The following is a 22,763-nucleotide window of genomic DNA, read 5'->3' as shown; positions in this document are numbered from 1 at the left end:
TATCCAAAGAAATGTTGACTGCATGTTTTTGTGTTTTTGTTTTTTTTTTAATTTGAGGAAAACCATAAAGCCATGCATCCAAACAACCTGAATGACCTCCAAGCAAAAGAAACATAAAGAAAACCACATCAAAGCCAATGATAATTAAATCACAGCAAACAAATGACAAAGAGAAAAATCATAAAAGCATAAAATTACATAACGAGGAAGAAAACGGAGAACAACAGGTTTCTTATTAGAAACAAGGCAATCCTGAAGACAGCGAAGTTGCATCTTTAAAGCACTGAAAGAAAAATCTGTCAGCCTAGATTTCTATAAGCAGTGAAACTATCTTTCAAAGTGGAAGTGAAATAAAAAAGAGAAGAGGAGCAAATGATCTTGTGTCATGAGTCAATAGGTAAGAACAGGAGACAAAGGAACAGGCTGATGAAAGTAGGAGGAGATGAGGATCTGTTCACCTAAGTGGTTCAGGGAGATTCCCTCTGAAGAGGCACTTGAACAGGGAGGCCATCGTGAAGCTCTGTGGGTGAAAAACAACCCAGGAAGTGCAAAGGCCCTGAGACGGGAGTGTGATTAGTGTGTTCAAGGAAAAGTAAGGGGAGTCGTGTGATTATTGATATCACAGTAAATAAGAGAAGAATTCAGAAAAGGGAAACGGGCCAAAACAAGAGAAGTCTTTTAGGAAGTGGTAGCGGTTCACCAAGGGAGAGGTGATGGGCTGGGATGGGATGATAAGTATGGCAGGTGAAATAATAGACCCCCTCCCTCCAAGATATTCACATCCTAATTCCAGGAACCTGTAAATATATCACCTCACCTGGCAAAAGTAACCTCCAGTGCAATTACAGTAAGGACTTAAACTAGGGAGACTATCCCAGCCCGCCAGGAGGGGACCCATCTAATCCCATGATTCTTAACAAGAGAGCCCAACCCTACTGTGGCCAGAAGCAGGTGCGACTGTGGAAGAAGACCAGAGTCAACGTTGGCTTTAGGAAGGGACTACAGGGATCCCAGCCTCATCTCTGGGCCAACAGATTCATCCCCAGAAGGAAACCCAGGGCGGCTGCCACTGTGTTGTTTTAAGTCATCGAATCTGTGGCAACTTGTTACAGTGCCAGTAGGGAATTAGCCTAGTGGACAGGAAGGCAGCAAACTCACTGTGACCACAGTGGAAAGAACCAAATGGAGGAGAGAAAGGGCAGATATGCATGCAGGAAAAAGAGAGCCAACTTCGTGTTTTCTGTGTCCGGGAATCAGCCCTTGAATTTAGCTCCTACGTAAAAAGAGCTATTCTAATGGGCCTCTACTCATGCCAATCATAAAAAAGAGAAACTTTCATCATTCTTAACAATTCCAAAGAACAAGCCATGCTTATCAAAACAGAGTGGAAGGCTGAAGCCATGTACTGGAATTCCAACAGGCTACCATGACAGAAAGTAATGGCGATAATCACCACGGCTCTGATCCTATCAAAATCAACTTTAGCGACAATAAAATCAGGTCATTAGAGATGGTCTCTGCATAGGCCCAAATCTCTCATTGCTTCCCACTGAAGTTTCCTCAGTATTTTTGGCTAATCACCCTTCTGAGAGCGGCTCAGAGCAGAGCATGTGCAAGTAGGTATCCATCTCTGGAGCAGGGCTGTCATCTACAGAAACTCTTTTGCTCAACCGGGAGGATTGTCAAGACCACCCCTTGAGTCCCAGCCTCCTACACCCATGTTTCCAGAACCTTGAAGTCACTCTTAATAATCTCAGTGAGATCAGTCGATATTCTTCATGCCCACATGGATGAAAGTCATGGCATAACTGTTGTTGAGCCTGTCTCTACAAATTCTCAGCATCTGGCCTACATCTGGGCCGCCTCAGAAGGGTGTCACTGATCGCCAGAATTCTTTTCTTCTTCTTGGAACAGCCTTCTCCAGTCCATAAACCTTCCAGTGTTTCCAGTTCTTGATCCTCTTTTGTGGGAATAAATTTCTGTGTCTGCTAGTGAGATATCAAGAAGATCCAGAAGAAAGTTCCTGCTCATTTTTAGATAGGATTCATTGGACCCAACCCACCCGTAGAGACTGTGGACTTGGGCCACAGATGGGTGCCTCTTTGTAGAGAAAGCAGAGTCAGGGAGAACAATGGCTGCTCCAAATCGGTGGCATGGCACGCCAAACCCTGCACGAAGCATTCTGTGAGTGGTATTTCATTTATTTCCGAATACCACCACTTTGAAGCAGGTATTATTATTTCCACTGTAAAGATAAAAGAATTAAGACTTGAAGAGCGTAATTTGCCAACGTTCTCACAGTTGAAAGATAGCAGAAGCAGGATCCAGACCTAAGTCTGTCTGGCCCCTCCAGTCTAGGCACTCTGACTAATAATGAAGACAAATCTCAGACTCCTTGACCTCCATCTCTCTCTCTCTCTCTCTGTCCCTGACCCCCATATGTTCAAACACTTAAACACAAGGTTGGACCATGTACAGCCTGCAGCAGAATTCAGATGCCCTATTCAACAACAATGGCCTCCATTTGTCTTACCTACCAAAATATTTGGGATATATTTGCTACCTTGAGCTATGGGTTATAAAAGTCTAATGGACTGGAAATAAGTGGTCAGATTTGGTTGGAGAGATTCATTTTTAACTGTACCAGCACATTTGAGTTTCTATAAACCTTATTAATACCTGATGTGCGCCTAATCTTTTAGTCTGTATAGCTAGTGGTTCTTCCCACTTGAGTGAGTTGCTTCTAGAAATACACCCCAATCATTATTAGTAATCCAACCACTCATCCTGTTGGCAGTAAAACATGGCAGGTAAGAATGAGTACTTTGGTGGAGAACCAACTTGGGTTCATATCCCAGCTGTGCCACCAACTGTACCCTGAACTCATGGGTAGGTCATAGCTTTCTATACCCCACATTTCCATTCACAAAATGGGGATAACAGTACTCCACAGGGTTGTTAACAAGGACAGTGAGGTGATGTGCATAAGTCTCCTTAATGGCACACAGTAAAGTGCCAACGAATATTAGCTATTAATGTTATTTCCACATACCCTGGGACATCAGCACAATGAAACCCAAGGACCAACTATGCAGACCAAAGCGGCAAGCCCTTCACCCTCTGAACCTGCACAGAGATGTCACCAACATATAGCCTCTGAACAGAGACAGTGCTGAGAAACACCAAGAGAAAACTTGTCACTAACACATCTGGAACATCTCCTTGCCGTCTCCAGATAGATTCTCGACTTAGTCATGGCCTGGCATGCTAGGCTTCTCTCCTGTCTCTCTTCCTCTCTTGCGTTTCAGTGGTGCCTCCAACGGGAGCCCCTAAAGACGACCCATAAAGGCACTCTATTGGCTTGAGAAAAGAAAATATGAGGACTTTAGTTTAGATTTTATATTCTTTTAAATAGTTTAAAAATGAAAATAATTTTCTTACATTAATATCTGCATTTAGCCTATGAATACTCATATATATGTATTAGAGATACATGCTCATTTTGTTTACAGGGCAAATATGAAGATGAGAGGTCTATTCTATTCCTAAAGGGACAGAAGGTTAGAAGCTCAGGTGCCCTCCAGAGTTGAGCTGGTAGATGGATGCAGGCAGAAGGAAACAGTGAAGAAAACGAACACTGAGGAGTTCATACCTGCCTCTGGGTGTTCAAAAGTAAAAATATTTTGAACATCTCTAATATTTTTTTTACAAACCCTTGCTGAGCAAGGTGGAAAGCGTCATATGCTCAGGGGGACCTTGTAGGTAAGCTCCCTTCAGTGCCATTTGCAGACTTCAGACATCGTTCAGAGCCCCAGTCCAGGCTATGGGGCAGTTTAGAGGACTTCAGACCAGGACCTGGGTTGAGATCCTGACTCTGCTCTTTCCTCATGTGACATGTCATTGAATAAGCCGTTCACTCTGAGAGTCCGTTTCCTCATCTCTCTACGAAATAATACACATTTTAAAGGGTGTTGTGACAGCTAAGTGACAAGATGCAAGTCCATGAGCTTCAGCGACTTCAGGGACCGGCAAATGTAAATCATGCACCCCTGGGGCAGCTCAGCAGTGAATGGTATGGGTGGACGCTCTCTGGAAGAAGGGGGAAGACAAATCTCCTTTGTCACCCTAGGTAGAAGAATCTGAGAAAAAGAATAATTTGGGTAACAGAAATAAAATCTGCCCTGTTTGTCAAATATTGAATTCCCAATCTCAGACATGTTCAAGCTGGGGCTGCATGTCTAAAAATAGTATAGAGATACTCTTATTTTGACAGAACAGTTTGGAGTAGTCCCTTTTACAATCCTTTGAAACACTAAAATGATATTCTTCTGTCATTCTAAGCCAAATAAAAACAAAACCCATCAAAGAGTAACACAACTGCCAGCCATTTGGGACATCTCTGGCAGATCAAGAGGAAGAAGAAAACTCTGTGTCCACACAGATAACTTCTCACCATCCAACTTCTTAGTTCATCCACGATTGACCCAAACATGCCTCTCCTAGGTCCCTCAAGACCATGTGAATTATTCTATGTGCTGAGATGTGGTTCTGGACAGATGCTAAAGATCGGTAAGTGACATCAGCTCTCAAATCTACATGCCACTCATGCACAAATATTCCATCTCCAGTCCAGACCTGTAGAATCAACCTGTAGCCTTCCTTCTTGCTGGGATGCTTTCTAAAACAAGTCTATCATCTTCCCCTCACCTCGTCTTCTAGGATCTTCCATCCGTCCATTCTCCTTGGCCAGAAGCCTTGAGATCGTCCTTGACCCTGCTTAGTCCCTTACTCCCTGTATCCTGTGACTTCACATTCTAAATTGCTCTTCATCATATCCACTCAGACCAAGTTTCTGTTTTCTGTTGCCTGGGTTACAACAGTAGCCTCTAGTGTCTTCTTTTTCCTCTCTTGCCTTCTTCTCTTCATTCACTGCATGGAATTCCCACTACCCACAAGACAAATTCAAAGCAGCATTTCCTCAGGAAAATCTTCTGTTCTCTCTGTCTGACCAGCTTAGATTTGCCTATTTTACACTCTAAGGGCATCGTCTAGCAGGTATCACAGAACAAGTTGTATGCTTCTGTGTGATCCTGTCTTTCCCCAGTAAACTTTAAAACACATGAAGGCAGCCAAGGTTGGCATTTTTGCTCGAGCCTGGATCATAGTAGGTCTTAAATAAATATCTGCTTAACAACTAAACAAATTTAAAAAATGATGACTTAAACAAAATGAATGACAGATATGCTTATGTCAGTCACTTCCTCTCTCCAGGCCTTATTATAACGCTAAAACTAAGAGGTTAAGGGGTGGTCATGGAATGAACAAGAGAAGAAACAAGGTGACATCTAGAATCACTAACTACTATAACATTCTTTGGTTCCAGAATGAAATTTAAAAAAAAGAAGAAGAAGAAGAATCAAATAAAAGAAAGTTATGTGTGTACTGAGTTCACAAATGCATCTTTTCCCCCATAAATAGAACAAACAGATGCTCTCTGCAAGGCCCGCAGCACATCTGCGTGGATGCAGCCGCAGCGCGGGTGTCCTGGGAAAGGAGCAATTTGCATGTTTGCTTTCTGCTGTGCACAAGCTTCACATCTTTTTGCCAGATAGCTCTGCAATGGCGGCACTCAGATAGTCCAGGTTGTGGCTTGGGATGTGTTCTTCAAGTTCACCTTCAGGGCCCGTGCTGAAGAAATATTCATATTTATTTTTAAAAATTTTTTTTAATTAAAAAGAAAAAAATTGCTGGCTGGAAGGTTGCTTCCCTCCCTTGCCACCCTCCCTTCCTCAAGTTTTCACATTTGAATGTTGTCAAGTTATCATGCATCGACTAATCAAAACAAAGGGAAGATGAGAAATGACTAAAAGTTTCATGCCAAGTCTGAAAACCGCCTGAAGGATGTGGTGACACCAGCCATTCAAAAGACTCCACTTCTTTCTGAGAGAATAAGACTTTGATTTGTTTACAGTATTTTCTGTCAAGGGCCTGGACATCTCTGGTTTTAAGAATTCCCCAGGTTCCTGGGTAAGGAGCTTCCTTAAGCAAAGTGAGATATATAACATCCTTTTTTTAAAAAACAAGGCAGTAGCTGAAATAAATTGAAAGTGACTTCTTTATTCCCACAAGAGATAATACCAAGACGAAAAGGCGGGAATGGGAATTATTTGCCCTGGGAGCCCTGGCTGCAGTGCACTTTAATCTAATTTGCATATGAGACTGGGAGTTCCTGGAATCCAGTTCCCCAGTGGCTCCTATACTCCCACCCTGTTTCCACCTCTGACTCCACGCTGCTTTTACATGGTAACTGGACAAGGAGCTTAGTAAAAGCAGCAAGATTCATCTGATCCTTTAGAAAACTGGGCGAAGGCATCACTCCAAAATGGTGACATCTCCTCCCTGAACCTTCGGTAGTTACCGAAACAAACAAGGGGAATACTGTATCTACTGACAGCGAAGCCAAAAAGAGGAAAAAGTTAGTGTTTCCTACTCAATATATTTTCTTCTTTCAAACTTCAGACAGCTTCGCCCTTACCACACCCAGCTACTTGTGACTGGTTCCAAGGAGTGACACCAACCGATGAAAGATGACATTTTTGCAGCCCTTTCCCTCCAAGACTCATGGTGAGGTGGCCCTTCTCCAGTAAACCATACACTTCATCGTCTGTGTACGTCTTCCTGTCCAGGGAGGAATGAGTTCCAAAGGGGGCCGGGGGCTTCTCCCGCTGTGGGAGGCAGCCCTGGACCAAACCTTGGGAACTGGAAGCCGAGATGCACCATCAGCCTGCTCCCCCCTCGGAAGCTGAGTCACGGACCTGGCTGGTTTATTTAATCACTTGGAAAGTGGTTAGACTGAACAGGACGTGTAGTGATTAGTAATTCAGACGGTCTCAGAGCTTCATGTTTTTTGACTGTGCGACAACTGCAGCCTTTCTGTTGGAGTCAACAGGAAGTGCGAGCAGCAGGCCAAATTTGACACCCCTTGACGTCACCAGGGATGGACTTCAACCCTCGTTTCTCCACCCAATAACACAGATTTTGAAAGTGAGCCCTTCTGGATAAACACTTCCACCAAATACCAGGGGCGGGATGGAGAATTAAGTTTTGAAGAAAACCTATTTCGATAAGTCAGATTTAATCCTTGCTTCTTAACCGGTTCTCATTTAATACAAGGAGACAAGGATGTGGTCTCAAACAGACATCTGAAGATAGTGAGAATAAAGACAAATAATATTTGTTAAATAAGCTGCTCTTCAAACCAACTGGGAAAAAAGACTGGGATCAAAGCAAACACGAAATCCATTTTTCTGACATTTTCCTCATTATGCTATATTTGTGGACCATCCCAAACTAGGCACAGCAGGACATGGCACATAGACAAAAGGGACACAGATAGACATCACCACTCCTGGTTAGAGTTCCTGTTGCAGTGATTGATTCAATGTCAGCTATTTCCAACTACAATTGTTATCATGGCAATGACATTTAAAATGTGATCATTTTGCACAGAAGGTTTAGTGAAAGGCAAAGTCATGCATATACATCTTTGCACTGAGCTGTATTTTCCTTTCTATTCTCTTTCTTCTCCAATGCACCCCATACCTGGCCCCGAGATTAGTTTCATCCAGTATCACTGCCTTGCACCTATTCCTCTAAAGAGGACATCCATTCTATAATGAAGCCTGGGGCAAATCCATCACCACCACCCCCAAAAGGCCCAGGTCATGTTATTTGAAAGAATAGAAATTTCTCTATTTTATAAAGCACATATTATTTCATAAGAAAAGTTAGTAAAATAACTCACATGAATTTCCCAATATTTTTGTTAACTGACATTAAAACTATTTTTAAATGAAAAAAAAAGAAATTTCTCATATAATTCTGATGGTTGCTCTTTAGAAGCAATTGATGCTCATCATGGAAAATTTTGTTTATTTCAGACCCTTTGACAAAAACGGGAATGATATCCCCTGCTAGGCCCCAGAGTTTCTCTTTCCTGTCATTTCATCCTGACCTCGACTCACACCCTGCCCCATCCCAAAGAAACATTAAACATCAGCACCACCTCCTTTTTTAAAGTCAACAAAGACTTAGGGAAAGGAGCTTCTTAATGTGTAGAATAAGTCTGCCAAACTTCTTTATTTTGTAGGGATGGTGTAGTATCCTGGGGAAGCAGAACATCAAAATGCGGAAGAATTTAGCAGGAGAGGGTTCCCCCAAGCAAAACAAGTGAAGAGTAGAAGCCAGGCAAGTATCTACATGGAGAACCCTCAGACAGCCCAGGCAATATGGCCCTGTCATGTTATATGAGAGCAAGGATCAAGTTGGCTGGACCACCAACTCAATTCCTTATCATTCCTTCTCCTCCTCACAGTGTGAGGCTCTGAGGCAATCAGTTACCCCCAAAGAAATAATGATAATAACAATAATAACAAAGTCCAGCAATTATCAGTGTGGACTGAGCAGTTAGTAGAATGAACAGACAGGAAGAATCCTAGTACATCACTGCTCACTACAAAACATCAGGGAATATTTTCCTGAAGGTGAGTAGGAGTCTGGGAAACTGTAAAGCTGAATGCCATCCACCCCCTAACCCAACCCTTCACCTCCCCATGCCAGGGAGGGGCCAGGTGCACCCAGATTCTAGCACTGGAGGATCAAAGACCTCCTTGGACTAGGGGAAACCAAGACATAAAGGGAAGCCTTCCTTGGCCTCCATCTCCCTGTGTTTTCCATCTGACTACAGATGTTCCAATCACAATCGAACACTGTTTCCTCTGATGTCTTATGAAATGTTGTGTCAGAATGGTTTCTTAAAATATATTCTCACTAGCCAGTTGTGGGGGCATGCACCTGCAATCTCAGCTACTCAGAAGGCTGAGGAAGGAGGATTGTGAGTTCTAGGCCAGCCTTGGCAACATAGTGGGAGCTAGTTTCAAAATAAAATAAAAAGGACTGAGGATGTAACTCCGTAGTGAAGCAACCTTGGGTTAACCACCAAGATAACGATAACAATAACAATAATAAATCACATATTACACACACACACATATATATATATATATATATATATATATATATATATATATATATATATATATATTCTCCAGTACCCCTTTGGGAGAAGGTGATCAGTTACTCTATCCCAGGTACCTCTCTACCTATGTAACACAGAAGGCCAGTCAACCTTGCAATCATTTAAATTTTATCTTTCTAGTTCCCCTACAGACTACTTGGAAGCAATGGCTATTTATCTTGGTACACCATCCCCGTGGTATTTAGGGTGTCTTACATGAATAGTTATAGCCTTTGTCCTGTATGTCATTGATAGTCATCTAATACATGTGCCAGAATTCATTTCATGTCCTTAATCAATTTCTTTATCTGTAAAGTAAAAAATAATATATACTCATAACCATAAAATTATGAGGATTAAATTAGTGTGACCCTATGTGCTTAGACCAGGTATTAGAAAACTTTTTCTATAAAAATGAGATAAAAAATATTTTAGACATTGCAGTTCCTACAGACTCTGCCTTGATTATTCCTCTCTGCCATAATAGATCAAAATCAACCACAGATGAGTGAGTGTGGCCATGTTCTAATAAAACTTTATTTAAAAAAAAACAGGTGGGGAGCTGGATTGGGCCCACAGGCTCTGTAATTTAATGACCCTGGGTTAAACGATAAGTGTTCAATAGATTTGTTATTGTATTTCTTATCCCAATCAGTCCTGACAGTTCTTCATTTTCACATTTTGCTTGTCATTCCTAACAACATCTGTGACTGAATTCTGGATACTTTAACTGACCCACTCATCACTGTGGAAAGGAAATGTCGGAGGATTTTTATCTTGCTTATACATGCATATCATCTAGTGGTAGGGAGGTGTAATTGCAAGATTATTATTTATTTTTTTTCTTAACATCCTGGCCTCATTCAAGAACATCCTGTGAGAGGGTGGCTTCCTGATTCTACCCACAGTGGCAACTACATCTGGACCCAAGGAGGGACCAGTCAGACCACCTGTTTTATAAAGCTGTTCCAACAGGTCTTTGAGGGATGCTTATAACTCAGGGTGGTGTAGAAAACCAAAATTTCTTCACTGAGGAAGAAAAAATGAACCTATTTCAAGAAATAGGTTCAATCCACTGTATCATATCTGTATGTGTGTTCAATAATATTTCTGAGAAACAACACAGTCTAGATTTATGACTAATCTTAAAATTAGCCCTCACTATATCATTGAATAATCCCTTAGTTTGAGAAGTAGGAAATTTCTCATTGTAGGTCATAGTTTCTGTCTCCATCCTTGGTCTATGCTGTCTACCAATAATTTCTTAGGTCCATTCTAATCTCCTTCACACTGACCTACACCACCTTTGCCACTGCCTCACCTCACAGGCAATAATACCTGCTGTTAAGAATGTTTCTCTCCACTAGACAACAGAGATCTCAGTCTCATCCTCACAAACCCCGTTTCCAGAACTCTGGTTCTTTGTTTCCCATGTTTTTTTTCTAGACATTCTGTCAATCAGTATATTTTCTTTTTTAAATCATCATATTCTTTAGGATATATAGATAATATATATTGATATATAGATGCCAGAAGATGATTCTTTAAAAAAAAAAAAACTGTTAGCATGGTGGAGTGAGGAGATCAAGAGATAGTAAAAAATGCCACTTGTTAATACTAAAGGAAAAAATTTCCCAGCTCTCTACTTTCTCAGGGTATATCTCCTTGCTAAACAGAAGTCACTTGTGGACATTTTTTTGCCTTACTCCATAACGTGAACTCTGAGGCATGGTGATCTGATGTTTTTCCTCCCTTGGACTCAGTAAGAAATCACTGAGTTCACAGCCCATCAGCAAGTTCATATCTCACATACCATCAGTGAGTTCAGAGCCCAGTTCATCTCCCATCAGCAACATTACTGAGAGCTGAAGTTTTTGACGTGCTGTCAGCATTATTGGAGGCAGCCTCCCCCTCCCAGATGGCTCTGTCTGCCCCTCTGGTCCCTGAGATGCGTGGGCACCTATGTTTTCTCAAACCCTCATCATTACCACAACCACCCCCGCCTTCGGCCACAACCAGCTGGCCTGGGGCCCACTTCCCTGCCTCATTTCCTGGGCATCTGGGCCCCTTTCCCCTGGCTCCTTCTGCATTGACTTGGGATAGCCTGGCTCAAATTTTGAAGAATTCTCCATCTTCTGTTTCTAAACAAAATCTCTATTTTGTTTCCCCCTCAAATCTTAAAGCTGACCTGAAGAACTGAGCTCAAAAGCCACACCCCTATAGGGACTGCCTGTGTGATCGGGGGCTGCTTGCTCTTCCCAGGGTTCACACTGACTTGTCAGATTTTCCAGAGGAGTCTTATAGCACAGCCATTCTTCCTCACACCTACCTTGGGACTCGCTCAGCAATGTTTAGGATGCTCCTGGGATTCCATATGAAGAGAGTGCTGGGCGTTAACAGAGCACACAAAGCTCTTGGGAGACCCGAATTCTGCTCCTGGCTATGGCAGGAAGTAGCTGGACATCAGTTTCCTTAATAAAATAAGAAGATTGACTTCAATGAGCAATGGAGTCCCTCTCAACTCAAATAATCTGTCACTTTAGATTTATATCAGATTATTTTTTCAAGAGGCCATCTGGGTTTTAATTATAGTCATGTGTCACTTAACAACAGGAGTGGGTTCTGAGAAACGCTGGATTAGGCGACTTCACTGCTATGGGAACATCACAGAGTGTGCTGACACAAACCGAGCCAGCGATGAAGGTCCATGAGCCATCTAACGCCATGAGACCGTTTTCCTGCAGGTCCCATCATGGACCTCAGTGTTGATATCTGATGCATGACTGTACAAACTATTGATCCTCTTTTTAGGTAAAGCTGCCAAAACAATTTACCAAACAATTCTGTGCTGCCTGGTGATCAACCTCCTACCCTCTGTGAGCAGTTACTCTAAAGCTTTGAAGTTTTCACCTTCATGATTGGGGTGGGGAGCCAATTCATGGCTCTTCACTTTGGGGCATGAATATTTCTTCCAGACATATCCTGACCACCGAGAGATCACTCAGCTCTGACTTGAGTCTTCCGAGTTATGAGCTCAGGACCTCATTCCTGTCAGAGCTGTCTCCCCTCGGTACGTTAGAGCCTGCACTTCAGAGGTGCCTGGATTCAGCACGGACTTCACTGCTCTCTGCATTAGAAAGGGCCTGGGATCCTTCTGGATCCTTTGTAGGTTGGCTTTAATTTCAGAATTACTGTTTCCAAGTTCTACAAGAAAGAGATATTTTTGAATCTTTATTTGTGGCATATATCCTGCTTATGCCAGCAGATGCGTCAAAGATACCACAACTAAAATAGGATTTTTATAGGAAAACAGAAAGTAGGGCCTGAATTCATTGCTGACATCATGTGCACTCCCTCAGCTATCTAGCTAGGACTCCGCTCCCTTCTAGCATTCTTGACCCCCTACCCCTTCTTTATTATTAAGGACACATGTACAGAAAGAGGGTCTGTGGCTATCGGACTTCTTCCACGCCAGCGCTCATAGCCCAACTGTGATTGCACTTCTCCCTTTCAATCTCACAATCGGCTGTTGTGCACATGAGTAGTGAGTCTTCCCAAGAACAGATTGTGACTTTAGGTGGAGAAAGAACAGCCACGAGGAGCAGATGAACTCCCAGTGAGCCAAGATGGGGACCTCGTCACAAATGTCCCTCAGAAGACACAAGGGAAGACATAAACAAACACACAAGGAGAAATAAAAATCACAGAATAAAAGATGAGGTGCAATTATCTTAAAGACATTGGGAACCAGATTTCCCTAAGAGATATGGGATATTTTATGGGATACACACAATTGTGTGAGTTTTATTCTCCAGTCAGATTCTGTAGCTTCAGGGAAAATATTGAGGTTACTTCCCTACTTTTCTTGTGTCCTCCCCCAAACAACTGTTCTACTGTATTTTGTTCCTTACAGTAAAGAACAAAATGCCATTACGCATATCAATCTCCCCACCTGGAATGCCTGTCCTCGGCCATAGGAAATTCCACTCATTCTTCAAGGTCTTTCTCTCTGTAACCTTCTTCACCACGTCTTTGGATGCAGAGGAGGAAGAATGAACAAGCTGTGAACTCAAGAGTCAATGCTGCAGAAGCACTGAGCTTGTTATTTTTGTGGGGGCTTTAATTTTGGAGGCAGAGACAGTGAACTACAGAACGGATCTGTGGGGTAGAAAACACTGATGAGCCTGAGAACTTTCTAGACTATTTTTTAAGGGTGATTTTTTTTGTGAATTCTTCCTAAAGCACACTTTATATTATATATCTAAAAATCACACACTCCTCCTCATCAGCTATTGTGCTGGCCTGTGAGTGTGATCTGAGAAAGCCAAGGGTGGAAAGAAGAGCAAGTAAACACCAATAAAATTAAAAAAAAAAAAAAACTTGTCTCAAAGGGAGACCTACAACTTATTGACATTTCCTGTGTTCAAGCATTTTATTGTACACTTTATGTGACATCTAATACATTGAACCTTCATCTATAAAATGAAAAGCCTCTGTGGTAAGTCTGAGTATCTTTGCTTTAAAGTCAAAGAAGTATAACTTCACGGTAAAGTTGAGTAGCTTCCCCAGGATGCCACAGCCAGCGTACAAAATCCCAGGTCAATCCAATTCTACAGCCTCCATTCTGCTTCTCCACAAGTCCTCCCCACCGCATTCCAAGAGCCGGCAGCCCCAGTCCTTCCACCAGTACCCTCTCAACCGTTGCAAGCTCAAGGATAGCTGCAAATTCATGATTCTGAAACTCAGCCATGCGGTAAGAATGGTTTAGAACCACTGGTCAAATAGTCTAAGCTCAAAGGCAGTTGGCAGCATCTTCCCATCTCCTGTGTGCCCTGAGGAGCCTCCAACCAGACATTTAACTCTGATCTCCAAAAAGCACGTTCCTCCCTTGCCTGAAACCCTCCATGGAGAATGGCTCCTTTTCCATACTTCCTCTGTAAGCCTTCCACCTCGCCAGGCACAATTCCTCCTTCTGAAGAAATCTCCAACTTCCTTTTTCTACACATCTCTTCCAGCCTCTGCAGTTCACAGTACTTGAATTTCCTGCCCATGTATCACATCTCCTAGTCTGGGCAGTCTTCACAAGCTCAGTACACTGTCATAGTTATCTTAGTTCATCGATGCTTAATAACACCACTGAATAAATGGACAAATTTAAAGATAAATGTCTTACGTACATACAAACACATTTCTACTTAGTACTTTCAGTGCGAGAGAAAGGATGATTTCTAAATCCAATGGATAATTTTAGCAACTTGTGATCCATGTTTAAGAGGGTAATTTTTTAATATATGCCTTTAAACAAATACGACAAATTTAAGTATCTCTGCCCTCTTTTCTGGAAAACAGAATTCTTACTACTCACACAGGAGACACAATCAGAAATTGAAGGTAAAAAGGCAGTCAAAAAAGTATTTATTGAATTGAATTGTATGTCACTGAACTGAATTAAACTGTAAGAGGTCTTAGCTTCCACTGCTGGTTGGAGCTGTTGGGGTGGAGTGTCGAACCTGACAAGAGAAAAGAGCCGTCTGTGGGCCCCAGCTCTGGGTCAGGACCTCTCAACTCTGGCTGCACATTACAATCACCTGGGGAGCTGTAAAAAAATTTGGATGCATGCTTCCTACCCCTGGGACATTTAATTTAATAGGACTGAAGTAGGGCTTTGGCATCCATAGTTTTTAAAGCTCCCTAGGTGTTTTTAATGTGCAACCAGCCATGAGACGACTCATCCAGGGGAAATGTTGCTCCCTCAGATCTGCAGTTCTCTGTCTGTGGGAGGGGTCAAAAAAACGAGCAATCTAGTCTTAAGTAGTGGGTCTATGTGCATCTCATTTTGCACACTGTGGGCCAAGATTTTGTACCTTCCCACAATCGGCTCAGCAGGAAAGCTTGCCTGCAACCTGCACCTCCCGAACTTGTGTGTGAGTGTGCTTGTATGTGTTGGGTGGGTGACACTTGCACGTATAAGCAAATTAGACACTCCTTTTGCTCCAGAAAGAGGCAAGGAGAAAACTCAAAGAGTTTTTACCCGGATTTCATTCCAACCAAGCAGCTCTCTGCTACTTTTGTTGTGTACCATTGGCATCAGGTAAAGAGATCCAAAGAAAACACTTGGGAGATATTGCAATACAGCCACAGCTGTGCCTCAACAGAGAAAAACTGCCTGGGGCTTCCCTTCTCTTCAAGCTTCTTCAGCACTTTGTTTTCCTGTTTGGAAACAAATGAAACTGAAAAAGTTTCAAGATGCTTTTCTACAATTACACAATCTTCCCCTCTCCCTCCCATCCAGAGCCTGCACAGCAGTAGCACCTTATTGTCCAGCCCCAGCAACTGAACAATCCCAGGGACAGAACTCTTCCCCTCGTAGCTGCCGCTTTGCAAGAAATTCAAAAACCACTCAGTCTGGCTCTTTGTTGTTGTTTTTCTGCTGTGTTTCCAAAAGCCTCTTGAAGATTTCATGTTTGTGTTTTTCCCCTTTTTCTGGCTTCATGTTCTCCTATGTAAATGAAGAAAGCTCTTCCAGTAGGAAAGAATGGCGCATTTGGAACATTTGCCGATTTCATACACATTTGCTCTCATTTATAAGTAACTTTGCATACAAGAGCATCCTGTACTGCTTAGAGGAAATCCAGAGCAATTTAAGAAAAAGCCCTCTAAAAAAAATCAGTTCCAATAAAGGACAAGGCAAATAAAAATGAAGCTATGCACATTCAAATGAGGAATAAATATTGCAGTCTTATTGCTAGATGTTATTAAATTTTATTTATTTCAGTCTTTTGTTATTCAGTTATTAAATATGCAATATTTTCCCTACTAAATCTTTCTTAATACAGGCACTTCAGATTTGACAACAAGTTCTATTTTTTATGACCGTGCATTTACCTTTGGGTTCTACCTGAAACCTGTACCATCTCCCACCCTCCATCTCCAACACACACCAAAAAAGAAGAGGATAAGAAAAAAATCAGCAAAGTCACAGCCAAGGAGACTTCTCCTCAGTTCTGTCTTCTTCAAGGCCAGAAGTAGGGTGAAGCAAGTGAATCAATAAAGAAGAGCCATTTGAGGCAGAAAATAAAATTGAGAATACTGAAACTGTCTTTATTGAAAATTTTGATAAGCAAAAAGTCTGCATTCATTTAGAATTTTAAAAATATTGGGTTGAAATATTATTTATCTTAATTACTGTGTTTTAGTTGTGCCTGAAGTTTTATGTACAGGTTCCAGTCTTGACATTCCTTGCACAAAAAAGAACGGGTTAGACTGACACAGCAGAGTTCAAGGTGTAGATGAAACATGATTCTTTACATTGCGGTGTTGAAAACTCGGGAGCCCAGGTATCCCAGTGTTTTGGCAGTGAACATGTCCCAAAAAAAGATAGTAATGCAGTCAACTTCTCAGGGATCTTGGATCCCCTTGAATCTGAGTATCTGAGTCTACAGATCATGGCTAGAAACAAAGCAAAGTCACGTGACTTAGGAAGTACCTACTAAGAAAAACCTCACACCTGCAATCCCAGTAACTGGGGAGGCTGAGGCAAGAGGATCACAAGTTCAAAGCCAGCCTCAGTAACTTAGCCAGGCCCTCAGCAACTCAGCAAGACCCTGTCTCTTAATAAAATAGAAAAAAAGAGCTGGGGATATGGCCAGTAGTTAAGCGCTACTGGGTTCAATCCCTGGTACCAAAAAGAAAGAAAAAGAAAATCCTAAAATATTCTCTGAGCTCTTCCCATGGATCCGTGTGCTTAGTGCTCCTGAAGCAACTATGAACAAGGTGGCTTCAACAAGCCTGCAGGGTTCTCAGCCAAGTGAGAAACTCAAAATGGGTTTAAAAAATTAAAAAGCCATGATACAGGTACTGTAATAAAAGTAGTTTAAGAAAAGCCTCAGCACAGAGGAAAAGGCTTCTGATCTTAAGAAGACCCTTGAAGTGAACAGCACAGAAAGAAGGGACCGTGCATGTGTTATGCGACTCCTCTCCTCACGCACAAGCTGAGATTCTGAAAGTGTGTGTGTGTGGCTGGGACCTCCTGCTAAGCACAATTTGAAAACATACCTCAGAACGTCTGTGTGGCGCATGTGCCGCCTGCCATCCCCACACCCCTGTCAGTAGGACATGTGCTTCGAGTTGTTTTAACAGTAGTAATTATGGCACACATTCAGCTATCTACACCCCTCTAGTCTGGTTCCACTGGTGACCAAGGACACACATTTGTTTAACAGCTGGACAAAGATGGAGGTGCCAAGTCTTGTCATAAAACAATTTACCTCTGCTCAGAGTTTAAGCATAGGAGAAATCAAACGTCAGCTGCTTTATCACCAGTCTGGCAGCTGATGCCATGCCAACAGTTACTTCTGTATGAAGACTTAGGAGCAGTACAGGTAAGATCCATAATTGGGGTCATAAATAGAAAGGAAGGAAAGAAGCTGTAGGGAGATGGGAGGGCAACAGCCCAGGAAAAGATTCTCTGCTGAATTCCCACCTCTGCATAGGATATTATGTCACCAGGACTCTGAGGACTTAGGAGAAAAGACTGAGTTTATTGATATGAACTAGTTTAACCTACAAGTAAAATAAAATACCTCGGTCTAAGCTTATCTTCCATAAACTGTGTCTTCAGGAAGTGACAAATCTGGGTCATTTATTTCTTAAACTCTCTAGACTCTAAGGTACATAATCCTATCAGGGGAACACTCACTTGTATTCCTGATGGTTCTCTCCAGGTGGAGGACGGACTGGTGAGTTCGAGATGTGCCTGAAGACCCCCTTCATCTACCCTGACAAGCTGACAGATGGGAATACATATTCTTTGCTCCTCAGGAGGGAGGCCAGTGCCTGAGGCCAGCTGACAGGATAAACACAGCTCATTCTGAGGTTCTCCATGGAGAAGCCACAGCCCCATGCCTCAGTCTTTACTCTTCATTTCGTCAGTCCAAATAGAACTAGACTTGGCACCTCCATCTTTGTCCAGCTGTTAAACAAATGTGTGTCCTTGCTCACTAATGGAACCATTTCCCAAACCTCTTGGTCTTTTTCCTCAATGGGTTCCGATATTCAGCAGGGAAGAAGGATACTACTTCTTGCCCCCATTTTTCCATGTCCCCCAGTTTTTCATTAGTATTAATTATGTAGCTTGAATTGACCAGGCAACCAAGTCTAGAAAAGTCACAATGAAATTCTAGAGCTGGGAAGACTCTCCAGAAGTCTCTCGCCTTCGGTGCAACAGTGCAACACACAATAGCAGTAATGTGCTCGGCAATTGCTTGACACGGCATCAATTCCTTGTAGCTTTTCTACAGTCAATAAACAGGTACCTACCATTAATCCCATTCTGCAGATGAGGAAGATTTTCAAACTCCACCCAGGTCACATAGCTAGTAGCTGAATCAGAATTTAAAGACAAGTCTGTTGAAATCCAGAAGCTCCTGGATTAATTTAGATGTTGAGTTCTTACTCCATCAGATGGATGGCCACATTCTGCGTAGAGACCAAACACAACTGTGATCCAGTGAACATTAGAAAACAAAAGTCACAATGACATTTTTGCAGGTACAAGAGTGACGAGACTTTTGGAGTCACAATACCACTGCTAGAATTCTTGCCTAACCTGTGCAAGACATCAGAACCTTGGGATTTGTTGGCACAAATAATTGTTTCAGCAGTAAATGCACAAAAAGCACAAGCTCTGCTGGGCAGAGTGACTAAGAAAATGTGGTGTTTCTATCAGAAATTTGTAGTTTTAAGATTCCTTTGTGTTTTAGTGGCACCGACACACAAAGGGAATTAAGCCATTTTGATCTCCAATAATGAGAAACATGGCTGACGTTCAGACCTGAAACTATTTAACGCAAGTTAATCCTTGAAACAAATCTGGAATGAAATGAAGGAGAAAAAATAAAATCTTATGATGGTAGACATCAACTAATGGGTTGCATTTCTTTCTTCTCAATTAGAAATGGCAGAGGGGTTTTAATTATTTTTCCTTAGCAAGCACATCAAAACATATCTACACCAAAACACAGCAAATATGTTATAAACTTATTTAAGGCAAAGAGCTCGTCAACACTGTTTGCAATTATGAAATCATTTGGGGATATGGTATTTTTTTGGAAGGAATTGTTTTTCTCTTAGATGCAAACCACATCATAGCCCATCAGACATAAATCTTTTATTGTATCTTCAAGAACAAAAATGTAAATTGTGTAACAAAGGCGCCACTGATAAAATACAACTAGCCCCCCCAGGATCATTGAGATGATCTCATTATTAGAGGAGATAACAGGGAATGTTATGGTTTCAAAAATGTTCTTTTGGGGGGGGAAATGGAATTAAATGCTGCCCAAGAAGTTCCAAGGAGGAACTTCAGCCTTCCACTTCCATGTTATCACAAGCATTAAAGAAAAAGGCAGCTTTTCCAGAGACTCCTTTGTCTCTTTGTAAGCAAGGGAGAGTTCAGCAGAAATAGAACAAAGCAATATAAGGCACTTTCTGAGAGCACCCATGGCCTGCATACTAATTCCACAACCATGTAACACCAACCTGTTGGTGCTTCAGTCTCATTTTTTAAAATTAAGCATAAGAATAGACCAATTTCATACTTTTGCTGTGGGGATTAAATGATATAATAAATGTAATACATGTAACATGTACTCGATTGGTGCTTATTATTATCATTATATCAGTTTTCAAAAGAAACAAATGACCCAACACTAGACTTTATCATAGTCTAGAAGTTGTGCAGAGCCAAGCAAGGGAGTGAAAAATGGGAGTTCACACTCTCAAAAGCCAGAACCAGAAATAAGTATGCAAGTATAAACTCAGCTGAGAACGCAAAGGGCAATTAAGTAATGAAGTCCAGGATGACAACTGTAGAGGTGGTGCCCATGGTTTGATTATTGTGTTTCCAGTTCAATGTTATCACACAACAGATGCATCACAGAATTAGTTTTCATCTAATTAATTACTCTTACCTTTTTCTGGATTCAGAAATCTCTATCTTCAGTGAGTGTAGAGAAAATAAACCCAGACATAATGGACTGGGATTCCACAGTAAGTCTCCAGGTCCTGAAAGATATGTCAGGGAGTTGTTACAAGACAACCACCTTCATTGGGGTCAAAAACAAATAATATTTTCTCTCAAGGAAGAAGTAAGAGCCCCAGGATCTGAATTTAAGAAGGTAACAACTAAGGAAGCTGCAACAATTTTACTTTCATGAAAGCCACTGAGGTTTAACCTATCTGCATGTTTCTCAAAATGATCTATTCACATGGGAGTTACTATTTTTAAAGTCCATTCTGAGGCTCCATATGAATCAGAATATGTGAGGATGAGGTTTATAAATCTGAAAAAATGTTCCCCCAAGATATTTTTACATTAAACTTTGGGAAAAACTGGACCATGAGTCGTGCTGGCCTAGGCCACTAGGTCCCAACTATGGCAACAAGAAGTAGAGAAGGATAGGGAATCAGTCTATGAGCATGTGCATGGCCACGCTTCAGACTCCTCCAAGGTGAGCATTATTGATTTAAAATGTTCAACCATTCACCATCACATGAAGATGTGAGGAATTGTGGGGATTAGAAATAATTTGGCTGAAATAATTCTGATTTCCTCACTGTAGTGTGCTGGTATCTTACAATCAATTGGGATAACTGTCAAACTTTGAGGACTTCTCCTCTTTGAGCTACAAAAAAAAAAGACTAAAATGTTGAAAGATGAAATCTCTGCATCAGGGGAGCTGTAGCAAAGACAGAAAACATGCAAATACATTAAGCGCTCAGTGGATAGTTCCTGAATAAAACTCAGTGAGAAACAGAAAAGTCTTCAAGTGAAATGAACTAATATTTATTGAACACTTATATGCCAAACTAGGTGTGATTACTAAGCAGAATTATTTTATACTCTAAGTTACCACCAGGCCTATGGTCTTCTGCTGAAGGAAACTACCGCATTATAGTCAGTCCCTTATGAGGTAAACTCATTGCAAACCCTTAAAAGAGGACATTTCTATCATGTACCAGTGGACACAAAGGCAAGCTACTTCCTGTCCAACCTTTTGTGAGGTCACTTGACTAGAAAGTTCTACACTTAAAGTAGGAACAACACAAACCATTTGAATTCCCTTGGGAATTTGTAGTAGGGATGTGAATTTCTTCTTTAATCTCTCCTCTGACCCAATAGTGCTAGAGATTCTCTTCCCTGTTTCAATAATGAGGAAATGGAAGCTGATCAAGGACTAGTAATATTATATGTTCAATAGATTATATGCTCAGATCATCATGGCATCAAAGCTTACACTTGCAGGGAAGGTAGACCTAGATTCTCTAAAATCATGTTGCAAAAAAAAAATCCATAAAAAGAATGAGTTCTCTAATAATTGAAACTACAACAAAGAGAGCCATCCCAAGATCAATGGAAGTTTCCATGCAAAGATTGAATAACCCTGACTGAGGTCGCCATTCTGGGAAGGAAAGGCTGGACAAGATGACTTCTGTAGTCTCTTCCAACCTAAGATATTATAATTTATTGGCAAGCAGCTGGGCACCATATTAAGTAAATTCCTTTTTTGTCTTGGCAAAAGCCAACTGTATTCTTCTTGCAGAAACTTCTTTTGGCAGTCAGTTGCCTTGTAAAAGTAGGAAAGAATCTGGGAAAACTTTATTTTCTACTCAGGATTTTCAGAGATGGCGTATGGAAGGGTGGGATTGAAGGAATATGCAAAGTACACCACACTAGTTAAACATGCTGGTAAAAGAGGTTTATATCCTGGCTCTGCCTCTTAGGAGACTTGTGAGTTTGGACAAGTTGTTAACCTTTCTGAAATTTATCCTCTCATCTGAAACAACCTAGCTCACAAGGTTAGTGTGAGAATAAAATAATGCATGTAAAACACTAACACAAAGTACATACCAAACTATCCAAAAGTGCAACTATTAGCTGTTTCAGAGTACAGTTAGTTGGTGTAGAATCACGTCTTACCTTGTGTTTGATGAGAAGAAGTTACTGAAAATGCCTAGAGTGTAAGGAGCAGGGTGGTAATGAAGTGATGAAAGAGGGAGCATTCTTCTTTAAATTAAAATTGTTTAACATCTAGGACACAGAGCCTGGGCCTTACAGTCTGACAGACGTGGTTTTTCATACCTGTTCAATATCTATAAGATCTTGAATTAATGGTTTGGCCTGTTTCTTCCTCAGTAACCTAACCTGTAAATAGGAATAGAAAATCAGTAGGGATCCTTTTGGCTACAAGTGACTGAATGCCTGACTGAAACTGGCTCGAATAATTGTGGCTCGTTTTTCTAACATATCACACGGTCCACAGGTAGTCAGTTTCGGGGGTGATTCTTACAGCTCAGCTGCTCAGAAGGCCTGTTGGTTTCTCTAAGATGGTCTTGGCTCCTCGCTCATGATCATAAGATGGCTCCTCCAGTTCTGAGAATCATAGTCTCACCTCCAAATTCCTCAAGTTGTCAGAAGGTGTGAAAAGCTTCCCCTTGTGCAGTTTGCCTTTCCACCAAGAGAAAAATCTTACCCAGAAGCCTCTAGAAGGTGTCTTCTTAGGTCCCATTGGCCAGGACGGAGTCACATGCCACCCCTAAACCAGTCATGGGGGAGAGGGCATAACACTAGGGCTGAGTCATTGTTTATCTCCCAGGGTTAGGCAAGAGCTCCTCATATCAGAACAAA

At 41.6% G+C, this 22,763-nt stretch overlaps 1 long non-coding RNA gene across 3 annotated transcripts in view; it reads right to left on the bottom strand.

The window, feature by feature from the left end:
* Positions 1 to 22,763, bottom strand: part of LOC120892922 (uncharacterized) — a 180,971-nt gene that overhangs the window by 92,498 nt on the left and 65,710 nt on the right. For all 3 annotated transcript variants that reach the window (XR_005737747.2, XR_005737749.2, XR_005737750.2), the window contains exons 2-5: positions 20,047 to 20,140; positions 18,395 to 18,553; positions 13,029 to 13,106; positions 11,406 to 11,547 (exon numbers count right to left, since the gene is read on the bottom strand). This is a non-coding gene — a long non-coding RNA (uncharacterized LOC120892922). The remainder of the gene's footprint in view (positions 1 to 11,405; positions 11,548 to 13,028; positions 13,107 to 18,394; positions 18,554 to 20,046; positions 20,141 to 22,763) is intronic.

The sequence above is a fragment of the Ictidomys tridecemlineatus genome, chromosome 7, assembly GCF_052094955.1.
Source record: "Ictidomys tridecemlineatus isolate mIctTri1 chromosome 7, mIctTri1.hap1, whole genome shotgun sequence".
Classification (NCBI taxonomy): Eukaryota; Metazoa; Chordata; class Mammalia; order Rodentia; family Sciuridae; genus Ictidomys; species Ictidomys tridecemlineatus.
This window is presented reverse-complemented; position numbering and strand designations above follow the sequence as displayed.